This window comes from Physeter macrocephalus, chromosome 6, assembly GCF_002837175.3.
Source record: "Physeter macrocephalus isolate SW-GA chromosome 6, ASM283717v5, whole genome shotgun sequence".
Classification (NCBI taxonomy): domain Eukaryota; kingdom Metazoa; phylum Chordata; class Mammalia; order Artiodactyla; family Physeteridae; genus Physeter; species Physeter macrocephalus.
In genome coordinates, this window is record NC_041219.1 from 81818717 (window position 1) to 81834947 (window position 16231).

The 16231-nt window shown below is 34.3% G+C and overlaps 1 pseudogene; it reads left to right on the forward strand.

Moving 5' to 3' along the window:
- The first annotated feature begins 10479 nt into the window (after positions 1–10479).
- On the forward strand, positions 10480–10644 carry LOC112064743 (uncharacterized; annotated as a pseudogene).
- The last annotated feature ends 5587 nt before the right edge of the window (positions 10645–16231 follow it).

Below are 16231 nucleotides of genomic sequence, written 5' to 3' on the forward strand. Positions count from 1 at the left end.
TATATAAAAACTGTGAACATCAAAAACAAGTATTGAAAACTTCTCCTTCCAAATAAGAAACCATTTGTGACTTAGGGCAGCACTTGAAAGTCATTCAGAGTGGAAGATAACTTGATGTGTTATTGTTTTTCAGTGAGGTTGATGTGATAAAAACTGCTGAAGTTCCAAAGTCTCACTTGTGTATTAGTCTAAGATAGGTGAAAGTAACAAATGGAAATTACAGTTACAGCATGAATTAAATTAATTTTCTAAAAAACAATTGGAAATTTTAGGCTAGTAATTGCTGAGAAGTTTTGTGATGTTTGTATAGTTGGTTTGGCTAAGGTACTTAAATGTTGTTATCTTTGACTTAAGGGGCCACGGCTTGCCTATTTGATGTCAATCTTCTAGTCCTAATGATCACTCTGGGCAGTTTAACAATTGTGTGTTTGTTCTAAAATCAGAGGTGGAGAGTGGAGTGCTATGATACTGAGGCACAAAACAGCTGTGTTATTTAAATGTAAAATGTCCTACCAATCAATGCCTAAAGGAGTGTACACTTCTAATAAATGTACCTTTCTGCATTTATTTGTTACCTTTCTTTAAGGATAAGAGTACAATTTAGAGGGCCATTTTAAGAGCATTTTTATTCTAATGGCAATGCAGAACTATTAATTTATAGGCATGTGGAAATAAGTGGAAATAACCTGATAATGGAGCATTTTTCTTCTTTTAAAATTTACCCTACATGTGAATTTTCCAGGTATTTTAATTCAAGCAATTTCTTGTGCACTGTATATCAGAGCACTTATAATGCCACTGTTCTAAAAATTGATAATGGAAAGAATAGTGGCAAAAGTACTTCAGGTTAAGATAAAGGGAATATGAGAACAAAAAGTGGCTTTTTTGGAGGCTATCTACTTGATATTTTGCTACAGAGAATTAGGATTAAATAAAACAATAGTAAAAAGCCTAATATCTAAAAATACAAATTTTTAAATCATAAGCATTATACTTATTAGGGCTGTAACCTTTCACTTGTTAGATTACTTATAAAAACATACAGGTCGGGCTTCCCTGGTGGCGCAGTGGTTGCGCGTCCGCCTGCCGATGCAGGGGAACCAGGTTCGCGCCCCGGTCTGGGAGGATCCCATGTGCCGCGGAGCGGCTGGGCCCGTGAGCCATGGCCGCTGAGCCTGCGCGTCCGGAGCCTGTGCTCCGCAACGGGAGAGGCCACAACAGTGAGAGGCCCGCGTACCGCAAAAAAAACAAAAACAAAAACAAAACAAAAAACATACAGGTCTTGTTACTCATTTTTATAGAAATGAAGCCATATTTATGGTTATGGGTTGCAGCATTTTCAAGTCCAAATCAATGCACTGTATTTCATTTTCATACTTTCATTTCAGTCTGTCAAGAGATACTGACTAAGCAGAATTATTAAAACAACAATCTCATGATTGACTGGTAGTATATCAGAGGAGGAGACAGCCTGTCTTGTTTTACGGTTGATTTTTAACTTTGTGAAGATAAACAGTGGAGGGACTAAAATTACGTGTCTGTGTGTGTGTGTGTGTGTGTGTGTGTGTGTGTGTGTGTGTGTGTGTGTGTGGGTAGGCAGCTCAGGCATGGAGTGTTGTTGTTTTTTTAAAAATTCTCTTAACATTTTATTTTAATTTTTTTTTTACAATGGCTGTATTGCTTTTTTTAAACCGTTTTAAAATTGAGTTATAGTTAATTGACAATGTTGTGAGGCATGAAGTTTTTAAATTACGTGATAGCCTAATTTATGTTCAAAACAAAAAAGTGTTGTTGATAAATATGTAATTAGTTTCATAAGAAGTTATTTTGGAATAGAAAATTGAAGCATATTCTTTCTTTATTCTCTCTGAAGGGATTGAATAGTTAGAGAAAATTTTGGCAATACTTTATTTTTTGACTTGGGTTGGTTCCTATCCTGAACTACATTACTTTACCCTCACTTCCTACATTTTCCACCTGTTTATACAATGCTTTGTATGTCTCCCATAGAAGTTGGTGAGAAAACAAAAAAAATTATGATACAAAAACGATTATAAGATTGATAAAAATATGAGTACACACTTCCAGCAGATATGTAAGTACACTTTATCCCAGGATATGGACAGATTTAGTAAATTTGTTGAGTTTGATAGAATGGTAGAAGATTTTAAATTGTCTAACTTTCAAATAATGCTAAAATCAGTGGATAGGTACCATACCTAAAACTGGCTAGATTGTAATTTCCTTGAAAATAGCAATAGGCAAAATAAACAATATTTTGCATTGGAAAGATTGATGCTGGATAAGAACAAAACAGAGGAGAAATCAAAAGTTGGAAAGAAAAAGAGGAAAATTAAGCACTAATAAAAGTACAATAATAGCTTATATAAAGCTTGCAGGGGAAAGGTAAGAGCAACAAAAATTGATTAATGTTAGAATCAGAGTAAGAAAATGAAGACCTTTATTGAGAAAAATTTATAGGGCATTATAGAATAATCTAGTAAAAAAAATCTACATTTTAAATAATGAATGATAATTATTTTTGTAATATGTATTTCCTTTATTTGTCGATTTAAAAGGAAAAAACACTTACTGCCTAAAGGATTTTTAAAAAGTGGATATAATTAAGACTAAAATTATTGGAGAGGAGTTAGTATGTTTTATTTTTATTTTTTAACAAATAGCAAGTTTATCCAGCAAAAATGGATTATATTTAACTGAATATTAGATAACAATTTTCTTAACAGAAATAGATATATTTTAATTATCACAAGCAATAAAATCAAAAGGTAAAAATGGTAAGGGCAGATAAGAAGACATAAAAGTAGTATATGTAAGTTTTGAGATTACATTAAGTCCTTCTGAATAACTGGGCACCAGAACTGTATTTGGTAAAGAAAAATTTGGAGGTGCAAAAGATCTATTTTGGGTGAGCCCATAATGATTTGCAGAAAACTACATAGGATTTATAGATGTTTAATGTATAGTTTTCACTAAGACAAATAAGCTTCGGGGTTCAGATCAACATCCCTGTCCTTTTAACTGAATATCTCACTACAGCTCATCCCAATTTCTTTCATCTTCCTTTTAACAGCTTTATTGAGATATGATTCACATATCATATAATTCACCCATTTAAAGTATAAAATTCAGTTTTTTTTTTAGTATATTCACAGAGTTGTAAGTCATTGCAATAAAGTAATTTAGAACATTCCCTTCCCTCTAAAAGAAACCCTGAACCCATTAACCAGTCATTCTTTATTTCCCTCCAATATCCATGCAACCAGTGTCAACCACTGATGTACATTCTATCCTTGTAAATGGGCCTATTCTGGACATTTTATATAGATGGAATAACACAACATATTTATTTGGGGGGTGAGATTGGCTTCTTTCACTTATGTTAAACTTCAAAATATTACACTATGTCGCAGCATGTATGAACCTATTTTGTTTTTTTTATTGCCAAATAATAAGTAATTTTACATACATACCACCTTTTGCTTATCTGTTTATCAGTTGATGGACATTTGGATTGTTTCTACTTTTTGAATATGATGAATAATGCTGCTTTGGACTTTTGTGGACAACATTGTGTACAACATTTGTGTACATTTATTTTTAAAATTTCTCGTGGGCGTATACTCAGGGGTGAAGTTAGTTGGTCATGTGGTAAATCTATATTTAACATTTTGAGGAACAGCCAAACATTTTTCCGAAGTTGATTCACCATTTAATATTCGCTGCAGCAGTACCTGAGGGTTCCAATTTCTCTTTGTTTTTGTCTACCCTTGTTATCGTCTGCCTATTTGATTACGGCCACCTCAATGGGTATGAGTGGTATTTTATTGTGGCTTTGCATTTTGCTGTTATTAATGATGTTGAACATCTTTCATGTGCTAATTGGTTATACAGATCTCTATTGTGGAGAAATTTCTGTTCAAATACTTTACCATTTTAAAAATATGTTATTTCTCTTTTAGTTTTGAATTTTATAAGTTCTTTATATATTCTGGATACAAGTCTCTTATTAGATAATATAATTTGTTAATATGTAGATTATCCTTTCACTTTCATGATGGTATCATTTGTGGCATAAAAGTTTTTAATTTTGATATTGTTTAATTTATAATTTTCTTTTCTGCCTTGTGCTTTTGGTGTCACATCTAAGAAACTAATGAATGCTCCCAGGTCACCACGACTTACTCCTCTGGTTTTCTAAGTATTTTATAGTTTTAGATATTAAATAGGTCTTGGATCCATTCTTAAAAAAAACTTTTTGTGTACAATTTTTAAAGGTTACTTTCCATTTACAGTTATTACAAAATATTAGCTATATTCTCTGTGTTGTATAGTACATCCTTGAGCCCATCTTACACCCAGTAGTTTGTACCCCCTACCACCCCTACCTCTGTTTTACCCCTCCCCCTCTCCCATTGGTAACCACTAGTTTGTTCTCTATATCTGAGAATTTGTTTTTTTTGTTATATTTACTAGTTTGTTATATTTTTTATATCCACATATAAATGATATAATACAGTATTTGTTTTTCTCTGACTTCTTTCACTTAGCATATTCCCTCCAAGTCCATCCATGACACTGAAAAAGGCAAAATTTTGTTCCTTTTAATGGCTGAGTAGTATTCAATTGTATATATATATTGCATCTTCCTTACGCATTTGTCTGTTGACAAACAGTTAGGTTGCTTCCATATCTTGGCAATTGTAAATGACGCTGCTGTGAACATTGAGGCACATGCATCTTTTCAAATTAGTGTTTGTGGGGTTTTTTTTGATATATACCCAAGAGTGGGATTTCTGGGTGATATGGTAGTTCTATTTTTAGTTTTTGAGAAAATTCCATACTGTTTTCCACGGTGGCTGCACCAATTTACATTCCCACCAACAGTGCACTGAGGTTCCCCTTTCACCACAGCCTTGCCAACATTTGTTATTTGTGTTCTTTTTGATGATAGCCATTCTGACAGGTGTGGGGTGATATCTCATTGTGGTTTTGATTTGCATTTCCCCTATAATTAGTGATGTTGAGCATCTTTTCATGTGCCTGTTGGTCGTCTGCATTTCCTCTTTGGAAAAAATGTCTATTCAGTTCTTCTACCCAATTTTTATTTGGGTTGTTTTTTTGATATTGAGTTGTATAAACTGTTTATATATATATTGGATATTTTTGAGTTCATGTTTGTAAATATTGCTAGTAGAGGTCATGCTTTGTTTTTTGACTTGTTGATGTCTAGTTGTTCCAGGACCATTTATTGAAATGATAATTCTATCCCTATTGAATTGTCTTGGAAGCCTTGTTGAAAATATTTATAATTGAACTTAAGGATAGATTTCTGGACTGTCAATTCTATTCCATTTATCTATATGTCTATCAATATGCCAGTACCATACAGTCTTGATTACCATAGCTGAATAGTGAGCTTTGAAAATGGAAAGTGTGAGTATTACATCTTTGTGCTTCTTTTAAAAGATTGTTCTGGCTACTTTGGGTTCCTTGCATTTCCATATGAATTTTAGAATTAGCTTGTCAATTTCTTTTTCCTTTTTAATTGAGGTATAATTGACATATATTAATTTCAGGTGTACAATAAAACACATTCAAAATTTGTATATATCGTGACATAATCACCACAATAAATCTAGTGAATGTCCATCACCATACATAGTTACAGAATTTTTAAGTCAACCCTCTTAGGAAATTTCAAATATGCAATACAGTGTTATTAACTATCATTGTCATACCGTGCATTACATCCTCATGACTTACTGATTTTATAACTAGAAGTTTGTACTTTTTTACTCCCTTTACTCACTTCACTCACCTTTAACCCCTGCCTCTGGCAACCACCAGTTTCTTCTCTATATCTATGAACTTGTGTGTGTGTGTGTGTGTGTGTGTGTGTGTGTGTGTGTGTGGTTTTATTTATTTATTTTTGGTTTGTTTGCTTTAAGATTCCATATACAGGTGAGATCATAATGATATTTGTCTTTCTCTGACTGACTTATTTTACTTAGCAGAATGCTCTCAAGATCCATCTATGTTGTCACAAATGGCAAGATTTCATTCTTTTTCATGGCTGAATAATATTCCATTGTACATATACCACAATTTTTTTATCTGTTTATCTGTTGATGGACACTTAGGTTGTTTCCATATCTTGGCTATTGTAAATAATGCTTCAATGAACATGGGTGTGCTTGTATCTTTTAAAATTAGTATTTTTGTATCTTTTGGATAAATACCCAGAAGTGGAGTTGCTGGATCAGATAGTAGTTCTATTTTTAAACTTTTGAGAAACCTTCATACTCTTTTCCATAATGGATACACCAATTTACATTCCCATCCACAGTGAACAAGGGTTAAAAATAATAATAATTTAAAAAGCCAGCTAAGATTTGAATAAAAACTGTACTTAACCTGTGAGTCAATTTGGGTAGTATTGCCATCCTATCTATATTAAATTTTTTAATCCATGAATGTGCAGTGCCTTTTTATTTATATAGATCTTTCACTGTTTTCAATAATGCTTTATAATTTTTATTGTACAATCCTTGTACTTGTTAAATTTATAGCTAAGCATTTAATTTTGTAAGTGATATTATAAATGAAATTGCTTTCTTAATTTCAGTTTTGGAATATTCATTGCTATTGTGTAGAAATAAAATTTATTTTTCTATACTGATCTTGTGTCTTGCCATCTTCCTGAACTTATTAGTTCTAGGTTTTTTAGTGAAGTCTTTAGATTTTCTGTATAAAAGATGACCTCATCTGTGAATAGAGATAGCTTTATTTTTTTCTTTCCAATCTGTTTGCCTTTTATTTATTTTTCTTGCCTGATTGCCCTGGCTAGTGCCTTTAGTACCATGTGGAATAGAAGTAATGAGAGAGAACATCCATGTCTTGTTCTTGATCTTAGGGTGAAATTTTTCAGGCTTTCACCATTCAGTATGATGTTACCTGTGGGAGTTAGATGACCTTTATCATATTGAGAAAATTACATTCTACTATTGGTTTGTTGAGTGCTTTTATCATAAAAGGATGTAGGATTTTGTCAAATGCTTTATCTGTCTTTATTGATATGATCATGTTTTTGTCTTTTATTCTATTAATACTGTGTAAATATTGATTGATTTTTGTATGGGAAACTAACCTTGCATGCATTTCTGGGATAAACCCCACTTGGTAATGGTATATAATTCTTTTATATGTTGCTGGATTTGTTTGCTAGTATTTTTTGAAGATTTCACATCTATATTCATTGGAGATTTTAGCTCACAGTTCTGTTTCCTTGTGATGTTTTAACTGGCTTTGGCATCAGGGCAATACTGGCTTTATAGAACAAGTTCAGAAGAATTTTCTCCGCTTCTGTTTTTTTGGTTTTTTTTTTAAGTTTGTAATAGATTTATATTAATTTCTCTTAAATTTTTGGTAGAATTCACCACTGAAGTTAGCTGGGCTTAGATTTTTCTTTTTGGATAGTTTTAAAATTACTAGTTCAGTCTCTACTTGTTATCAGTCTGTTCACATTTTCTATTTTATCTTGGATAAGTTTTAGTTCTTTGTGTCTTTGTAGGAATTTATCCATTTCATCTTAGTTATTTAATTCATTGGCATATAGTTGTTAATTGTATTCTCTTATAAAGATTTTTATTTCTATAATGTCAGCAGTGATATCCCTGATTAATTAATGATCATTGTAATTTGAATCGCCTCTTTTTCTCTTGTTTAGATGAGCTAAAGTTTTGTCAGTTTTGTTCATCTTTTTAAAGGACCAACTTTTGGTTTTATTGGCTTTCTTTAGTGTTCTTTTATTATCTATTTATTTTTATATCCCGTCTATCCTTTATTATGTCTGCCCTTCTTGCCTCTTTAAATTTGGGTTAGTGTGTTTTCTTCTATTTTATATTTTCTTAAGTTGGAAGTTTAGCTTGTTGACTTGATATACCTTTTTATTTTTATTAATATACATATATACTGCTATAAATTTCCCTCTGAGCACTGCTTTCACTGCATCCAATATGATTTGATATGTTGCATATTTGTTTTCATTCATCTCAAATAATTTCTTAGTTTTGCTTGAAATTTCTCCTTTCTCCCATTGGTTAATTAGAGTATGTTCTTTAAGTTCTGTGTATCTGTCAATTTCCCAATTTTCCATCTGTCATTGATTTCTAATTTAATTTCTTTGTGCCCCAGAAACATCTTTTTATATGATTTCCATCCTTTTACATGTATTGAGACTTATTTTGTGGCCTAGCATCTGGTCTACGCTGGAGAATGTTCAATGTACATTTGAAAAAACAGTGTTCATGCAGATTTTTCTGTATAAAGTGCTGTAAAAATCACTGTTAGTACTATTTTCTTTATATTTTTCACATTTTCCATTTACTTTTGATTTTTTACTTAGTTGTTCTATCTTTTACTGAAAGTGGAATAGTAACGTCTTTAATCATTACTGTTGAATTATCTATTTCTCCTTCCAGTTCTGTGAGTTTTTGCTACACGTAGTTTGGTCTTTGCTTTTAGGGGCATATGAATTTTTCAATACAGCCATTTTGAGTTATAATTGATATACAAAAATGCATATACTTAATGTATAAAACTTTATGAGTTTGAGCATGTGTGTATACTCGTGAAACAATCACCACAATATCAAGTTAATAGACATATCTATCAACAAAAGTTTCCTTGTGTCCCTTTGTGTTTTTTGTTCATTTATTTGTTTTTTGGGGGGCAGTGGGTGGGTTAATGACATTTAACATGTTATCTAGCCTCTTAAATTTTCAAGTGCAAAATACAACAATATAACTGTTGACTATAGGCACTATGCTGTGTAGCATTTCTCTAGAACTAATTCATATCACATAACTGAAATTTATACCAAACAACTCCACACTTCCTCCTTTCCCTGGCTGCTGGTGACTACTGTTCTATTCTCTATGAATTAGACTATTTATTTGTATAAGTGGAATCATGCATTATTTGTCCTTCTGTGACTGCCTTGTTTCACTTAGCATAATGTCCTCCAGGTTCACCCATGTTGCTGCAAATGGTAGGATTTCTTTCTTTTTTTTAAGGCTGAATAATATTCCATTGCAGGAATATACCATGTTTTCTGTATCCATTGATCTGTTGATAGACATTTGGGTTGTTTCCACCCTTTGTTGATTGATTTGTGTACAGATAGGAGAATGTTTCACGTCTGCCTGTACCCTGCTCTGATCACCTCTTGAGTGGTTGAGGTTAAGCATGTGCATACAGTCTTCCCAGTCCATAGATTTGACTGTAATCCCAGGAGGACTCTTCTTGGGCATACCTTTCCTGGTTCTCTCTATTAAACTTGAAGCTGCTTGATATTTGCTTGTATCTTGTAACTATACCACATCCTTTTACTTGCTTTCAGTGATGCCCTTAACCAAGCTTTTCTCCACTCTGTTCCAAATAAAGTCAATTCCCTTAAGCAGAGATGTGGAACTCTTCGTTTAAATGGCTTGCCTTCTCCTTTGGGCAGAATCCCTGCACCCCTGTGCCAGAACTAGAGTTGGTGACTCACTTTCCCTGAAGTGAAATTCCATTTCTATGAGTGGTCACGGGAGGGAATGGCAAGCCCTGGTCCTCTGGATTGTCTCTCCTAGAGGGAGCTTCTTCTCTCTGAGCATGCTGGGGCAGGGGCAGGTGGAGTTGTTTTATCCTCAGCCTTTCATATCTGAGGAGGGAGCCCTGGCCTTCTTGGCTGTACCTGCCTGGGATGAAGTTTCTAGGACACAGAACTGGAGAAATAAGAAACAATGGTGTCTGCTCTTCCTAGAGTAAAATATTAGCTCTGGCCTTGGATCTTGGGGGATAGGGAACCCTATTTTCTTGTCTGCACCTGCATAGAGTAGAATGCCCTGAGTAGTTTACATACGATGGCTCTGTGTTGGGTGGGGAGGAGGGAGCGAGTTGTGGCACAAATGCCACAGATCTTCACTCTTCCTGGTGAGATTTAGCAGATTTCCTTCAATGACTGTTTCTACATTTCTTCTTTCCTCATAGGACAATTTCCAGAGATTTAAATTATTATTATTTTTAAAATAATATTAATCTGTTAAATTGTTGTTTTGCTGGGGAGAGTGCCAATCTTTTTACTCTGACATTCTGGAAGTTCTGTCATCGTTCTAATTTTTAATCGAAATATACACTTTCCTCCCTTCAATAATGAAATGTTCATTCTTCCTTCATTGTTATTCAAATAAAGCCAGTACACAGTTAATGCCCCAAATGTGTTAGCTGGGTCATTGATGGTAGAGATTCAAAACTGATTGAGATTATTTTTACTTCCTGTCTTGGAGAGTTTAGAACCATTTGGGAGACAGGCATGCATGCATACTATATAAATGCTAATACCACAGATCTTCAACATTTCAATGACTGAAATAGGGTAAATACAGACGAAAAACTTTCATAAACCCTAGAGCCAGCTTTGCGCAGTGGCAGTATCGTAGCCAATGAGGTTTATCCGAGGCGCGATTATTGCTAATTGAAAACCCTAGAGCCAAACATGACATACTTACAAGTTAGAGTGAGGTACTCCCTAAACATTACAAAACAAGAAATTAAAATTTCCCTTCATGATTTAAATTGAAAACAAGAAGCATATATTGCAAACAGACAGGGATATGCAAAGGTACCTTAAACACAAAATGGATATCCAAACAGAAAACTAGTCTTTCAGCATAATTTATTAATATGTCTATAAAATGCATATGCAATAATTTTTAAAAAGACCATAGGAACATAGGAAAAGTAACTCTTGGTGATAATGATTATTAACAAGTAGATCTCATGTATATTTACAATGTCATTTCTGGTGTTAACATGAAATATGGATTAAGAAAGTTTTAGTCATTAGTTTTTAGTATTTTCATTTTAGTGACATGAACATCATATATATTGTGAGATGGACAGTGTGTCTTTCTCAGCCTAATTCCTTTAAATATTTGATTCGGTTAAATATCTCCTTGTGTTTGGTTTACCTGTTCATTAAGGGATTTATGATTATGATCTAGATCCCTGCGTAGTTCTGTCTACCAGGTGTGAGCAAAATTTTCTTGTACACAGATACTTTATAATACATGCTAATTTTATTTCTGCTTTATAATTATAGATTTATATTCAGGTTTTGTGTATCACTCATACAATCATGGATGATGTGGGCATGCCTCTGAGAGATGAAGGTATATTCACTATGATGATAAAATTAGGTTTCTGTTCACATAGAGGCATATTCGATACTGGGTTATGATGGATGAATCGAGGTAAATGAAAGGCATTCTGCAGCTGTGGGGAGAAAGTGAACTGCTAGAATTCCCCAAGAAAACACACTTCTTCACTTGCCACAAGGGGAGTGTTCAATACACCTTTCTTAAAATTTCTACACAAATGAAATTGATAAATTGGATGATGATGATGATGATGACTGTTATTTTGAATGCTAGGGTGTCCCAGGTTCTCTGATTACAGTTTTACGTATCTCTCATTTAAACCCTATAATCTGGCAAGATAATGAGTTGTGGATTAATTTCAGTTATTGCAAAAATGTAGGATTTTGTTGATTTCTCTGTATGTTTCTAAGGTTTTGACATTAGTGGATTTAGTTTCCATTGAGCTTCCTGTCTCTGTTTTAAAGCTTTCCTTATTCTGAGCTGCTCTGGTTTGGTTCCTTAGTGGATAAGCAGTGTAAGCATTTTGTGAAGTCTTATGGGAAGTTAATATAAGTTAGGTTTGAAAACTTCACATTCAAGTCAGGGGATCAGGCCATGGAGGTTGCTTCCTGATATTTACCCTTGTACACATGTGAAAACATACAACACACAAATAAAACCACATGCAGATATGGATCCCACCTGCAAGTGGAAATACACATACATATATGACACCTTCAGACTCACATAGAGCCATGAACATATATGTACAAACAAATATAAACTCAGAGATGCACATGTACATTAGATACACACAACCATAGATATACATATGGGCACACACAAACACAGAAACATATACATGCATATACTCACAAACATGAACACACCCCAGACATATAATCACATACAAACACAAATACATACTCAGGCACACAAATAGACATAGACATATGCATGTATACACTTAAAATTCACCGTAAATGTAATGGATACTTTCTAGATTAATTAAAAAATGATTTAAATAATTTTGAAATACATAATAGCATTTACATACTTAAATATACTTCAGTAGTTCACATCTTCTCTGAGATTATCATTTTAGTAGTCAGTTAGAGGCCTCAGCCTCTTACAGAGATATTTAGGTACTACAAGATGATACTCTCACCTCAGGAACTAAGTCCAGTCATTCCAAACTCAAGCTCAAATCACACGAGTCAGAAAACAAAGTTATTTCCTTTTGTGGGAGGTGATAAGGTAGGTCTATTCAAGCATTATCTTGTATATACCTAGCAACCAAAAAGTGATTAAATAGCAAAATGAACAGTAAAGTTCTGAATTAAGAAAATGGATTTTATACTTTATGACTACACTATGTATAGCTGTATGTAATTTTATGTCATATGTGAAAAGTTTTACTTATTTCAGAAGTGAGTGAAAAAAGCAGTTAGAAATCAACATAAAAGGAAAAAGAAGATTCTGTCTTTGAGTCAGGAAGTCTGAAATTGGTTCCTGATTGCAACAAACCGGCCTGTGATGCTTTGTGAAGACACATGCTCATTCCTCATGGTCCTTTTCTCTTAATTAGGGTGCTGCATTAGAATAATTTAAAAAGTCTCACATCTTTGCCCACTTTAATGGGGAGTATCTGAAACCAGCCATGGACCCCAAGTAAAGAATCACTAGGTTAAAAGAGTGCTGGAAACCTGTTTTTCTCCTGTGTGCAATGTTAAAATTGAAGCATCAACAAAGAGTATCCACAGTGATGAAGAGAGTGGAAAATTAGTTAGAAGGTATTTTATATAATATCAGGAGTTAACATATTTGGGTAAGTATATTCTATCTACAGTATACTTTTTCCTCTAATGATGAAATGACTAATCTTATTCATCTTAGAAAATTCTTCAGTGAATATGATCCAATGAACAGGAGAGTTAAGTGCTCTATTCTAGGCTTAAAATAACTGTGACACTGCTGGGTAACTCACTGTTCTATGGAGTAATTATTCTTAGTCAATGCATTTTCAGAGTATAATTTTTGAAGAGTATTTGTGTAAAATAAGGCACAGTGAAATTATATTGTAATACCCATCTAAATGAGACTGTCATTAATATAAGAAATCAGCAGTTACACAGAAGAGAAGTAAACAGTAGTAGTTTTGAGTCAATGTTAAGTCTACATGGAAATAACATTTAGTATAACTAGCATGCTGCCTTTTATATGAAGCTCTTCTGTATTTAGTCTACCTTCCATGACAACAAAAACAATACAAAACACAACAAAAACAACCTAATAAGTGTCCAGATAGAGCATTCATCTGTGATTTTGTGTTTATGCTAGTGTTGTGCTGCCTCTGAAAATGACTTCAGATGCTAGTTTTATGTTATCTTGGTTCAAAATATGGATTCATTAATAAGTATACTTGGAAGAAACAACCAAGAAACTGGCACAAATAGTATTTTTATTCTGTACTTTGCCAATTTTTTTTGATAACTAATCTTTCTAATTAATTTTAGCATTGAAATGATTTTAATCTGTTAGATACATGTTTGTATGGTTACTTCAATGGAGTTTCCCTAAAAATTTAGAAACGTAGGTTTTCCTGATCATTACAGGGTAGCTACTTTTGCTGAATGTCGTTCGTCATTTAACTGCCAAACTCAAGTAGACTTTTTAGTCCTTACTGAGTATTTATGTTCTTTTCTGATACTTCCATGCACTCTCAGCTCCTTAAAACTCATCTGCTTTTCTTGCTACTGCATCTTTCTAGTTTTCCTGTCCTTACAGGATTCTTTATCCCCATTATTTGTGTCATTTTCTGACCTTCCTTTTAATATTGGTGTTTCACAAGGCTCAATTCTTAGTCTGTTGGTGTCTTATATGCTCTCCCTGGCTAATGTTATCCATTCCATTCTCCTTTCCTTGACTGTATTTTATGGTTACGATTTCCCTAATTTTCAGTCTGAAAATGTATACCTAAATTGTTTATTATTTATTTAAAAGCTTCCGCACAAGCTCCATCAAATTGTTTACCTCACTTGGAAATTCTATAATCAGCTCAGAGTTAATGTGTTAATTATTTACTACATCATATTTTTATAGACTATGGAAGTCTGCCTCCAAGTCTTCTGTGAGGAGATACTAGTGAGTGGGGCTTTCACTATGAGAAACAAATGGGCTAAAAGAACCAGTGAATATAGAGAAACTCCCTTCCTTCTGGTGATCCTTGTGACCAGAATGGTGATGAGGCTGGACACTCCTTTTTGACAAGACTCTCTTTCTCTTTCTTTTTCCTCTTGTATTTAACATGGGTCAGGGGGCGGGAGAAACAGGCTCCACCCTGCAGCCTAGTTGCTGTAGAATCCCTAGACTACTCAGGAGGAATTGGAGGTGGAAGATCTGAAGTAGATGGAGAGAGAAGAATCACAAATTAGTGGTAAACAGTGTGGCAAAACTCATGGATAATCCCTCCAAATATAGTGGCTTAAGTGAAGTAAAGGTTTATTGTCCTCATATAAAATACTCTAGAGTTGGGAGATCCAGGGCTAGTGGGGAAATTCTGTCATCTCCAAGGTCATTCTCCTCACCTTCATTTAATTCCCAGCCATTGGGAAGCAAGGAAGATAGAATTACCCTTAAGGAGATGATACAAAAGTTGCACACATTGCTGTCAGTTATATCTCATTTGTCCTGAATAGAGCCACATGAATATAACTAACTGCAAGGGAGTCTGTGAAATATATTTTGTACATAGGTGGTCATGTGTCCAGTCCAAACCCAGGAGTTTCTATTACTAAGAGTACATGTGAAGGTAGGTTAGCCATCTTCATCTGAGCAAAGAAACACAGGGGAATATACCAGGTCAATATCCAGTCAGGAAAATGTAAATCACAGATACTTCAAATAGAGAAGGAGTTAAAAGGGGGAATTTATACAAAATTTTTGAAAAATCTGGAGGACCCACAGAGGAAAAAATGTATCTTACCATGAGACTAGGAAGCTCTGTTGGACCTGGGATGTAGTGCAAAAGGGGAAGGTTATGTTCAACATAGATGAAGAAATTACTGTGGTCTTGAGCTGAAGATGCAAAATGGGAATAGAATGCTACCCTGAGAAGAGAACGCTGCTATTGTCCCTGGGTTGGAAACAACAAGCCCACACTCACTAAAGAAGTTGCTGGCAAGTGGCACCAATGCACCACAGTTGTAATTGCTGGAGCTCCATCTCCTGCTGCTAATATTCTGGAGCTTCTGTCACCAACACTACTGAAATCACAATGCTGTGGGCTGTTAGAATCTGCTGCTTATGAGCATTGGCCCCTGGTATTACTGAGGCTACTGCTGTCAATGGAAGCACCAGCAAAAGCAGAGTGCCCCACCTTCTAATGGGGCACAGGCTGTCTCTCAGTGGAAGAAACAACCAAGAAACTGGCTGGCAGTGGACTGAGAAACATGGTTTGGAGACATCCAGCTTTGGCCACGTAGAGGTATAGAGGAAGACATGGAAGCCTGAGAGCGAGGGTTAGAGCTAACAGTTAACTCTGGTACAGGGCAATAGAGCTCTTATATGTTCAGTGGCCAGGAAAAGCATTTGTGATGAAATGACATTTGAGCAGAGACCTGAAAGAAATTAGGGCCAGAATCATGTGGATAACTAGAGAAGAAAAAGAGTAATTGAAAGAATGTGGAGTGAAAATGTGCATGGCTTGGAGGACAGTGTGGCTGGACCACAGTGAATAAGGTATTAAAGTCAGAAAGGCAGTTGAGTGCACAACCTTATAGGGCATTATGGTTCATGGCAAGGACTTTGGATTTATTCTGAGTAAAATAGAAAGCCATTGGAGGGAGTTAAGGGCACTTAAAAAAAATTTTTTTTTAAATTAATGTAAGGAGGTGAGTCCTCATGGGATCTTAACTTAGATAGTCAAATGTGTTACAAAGATTCAATGAATAATAACTGTGTCCATGTTATAGAATATCAACATGTAAATGGAATAGAACAAAAAATACGAAATAAATACTAAAACA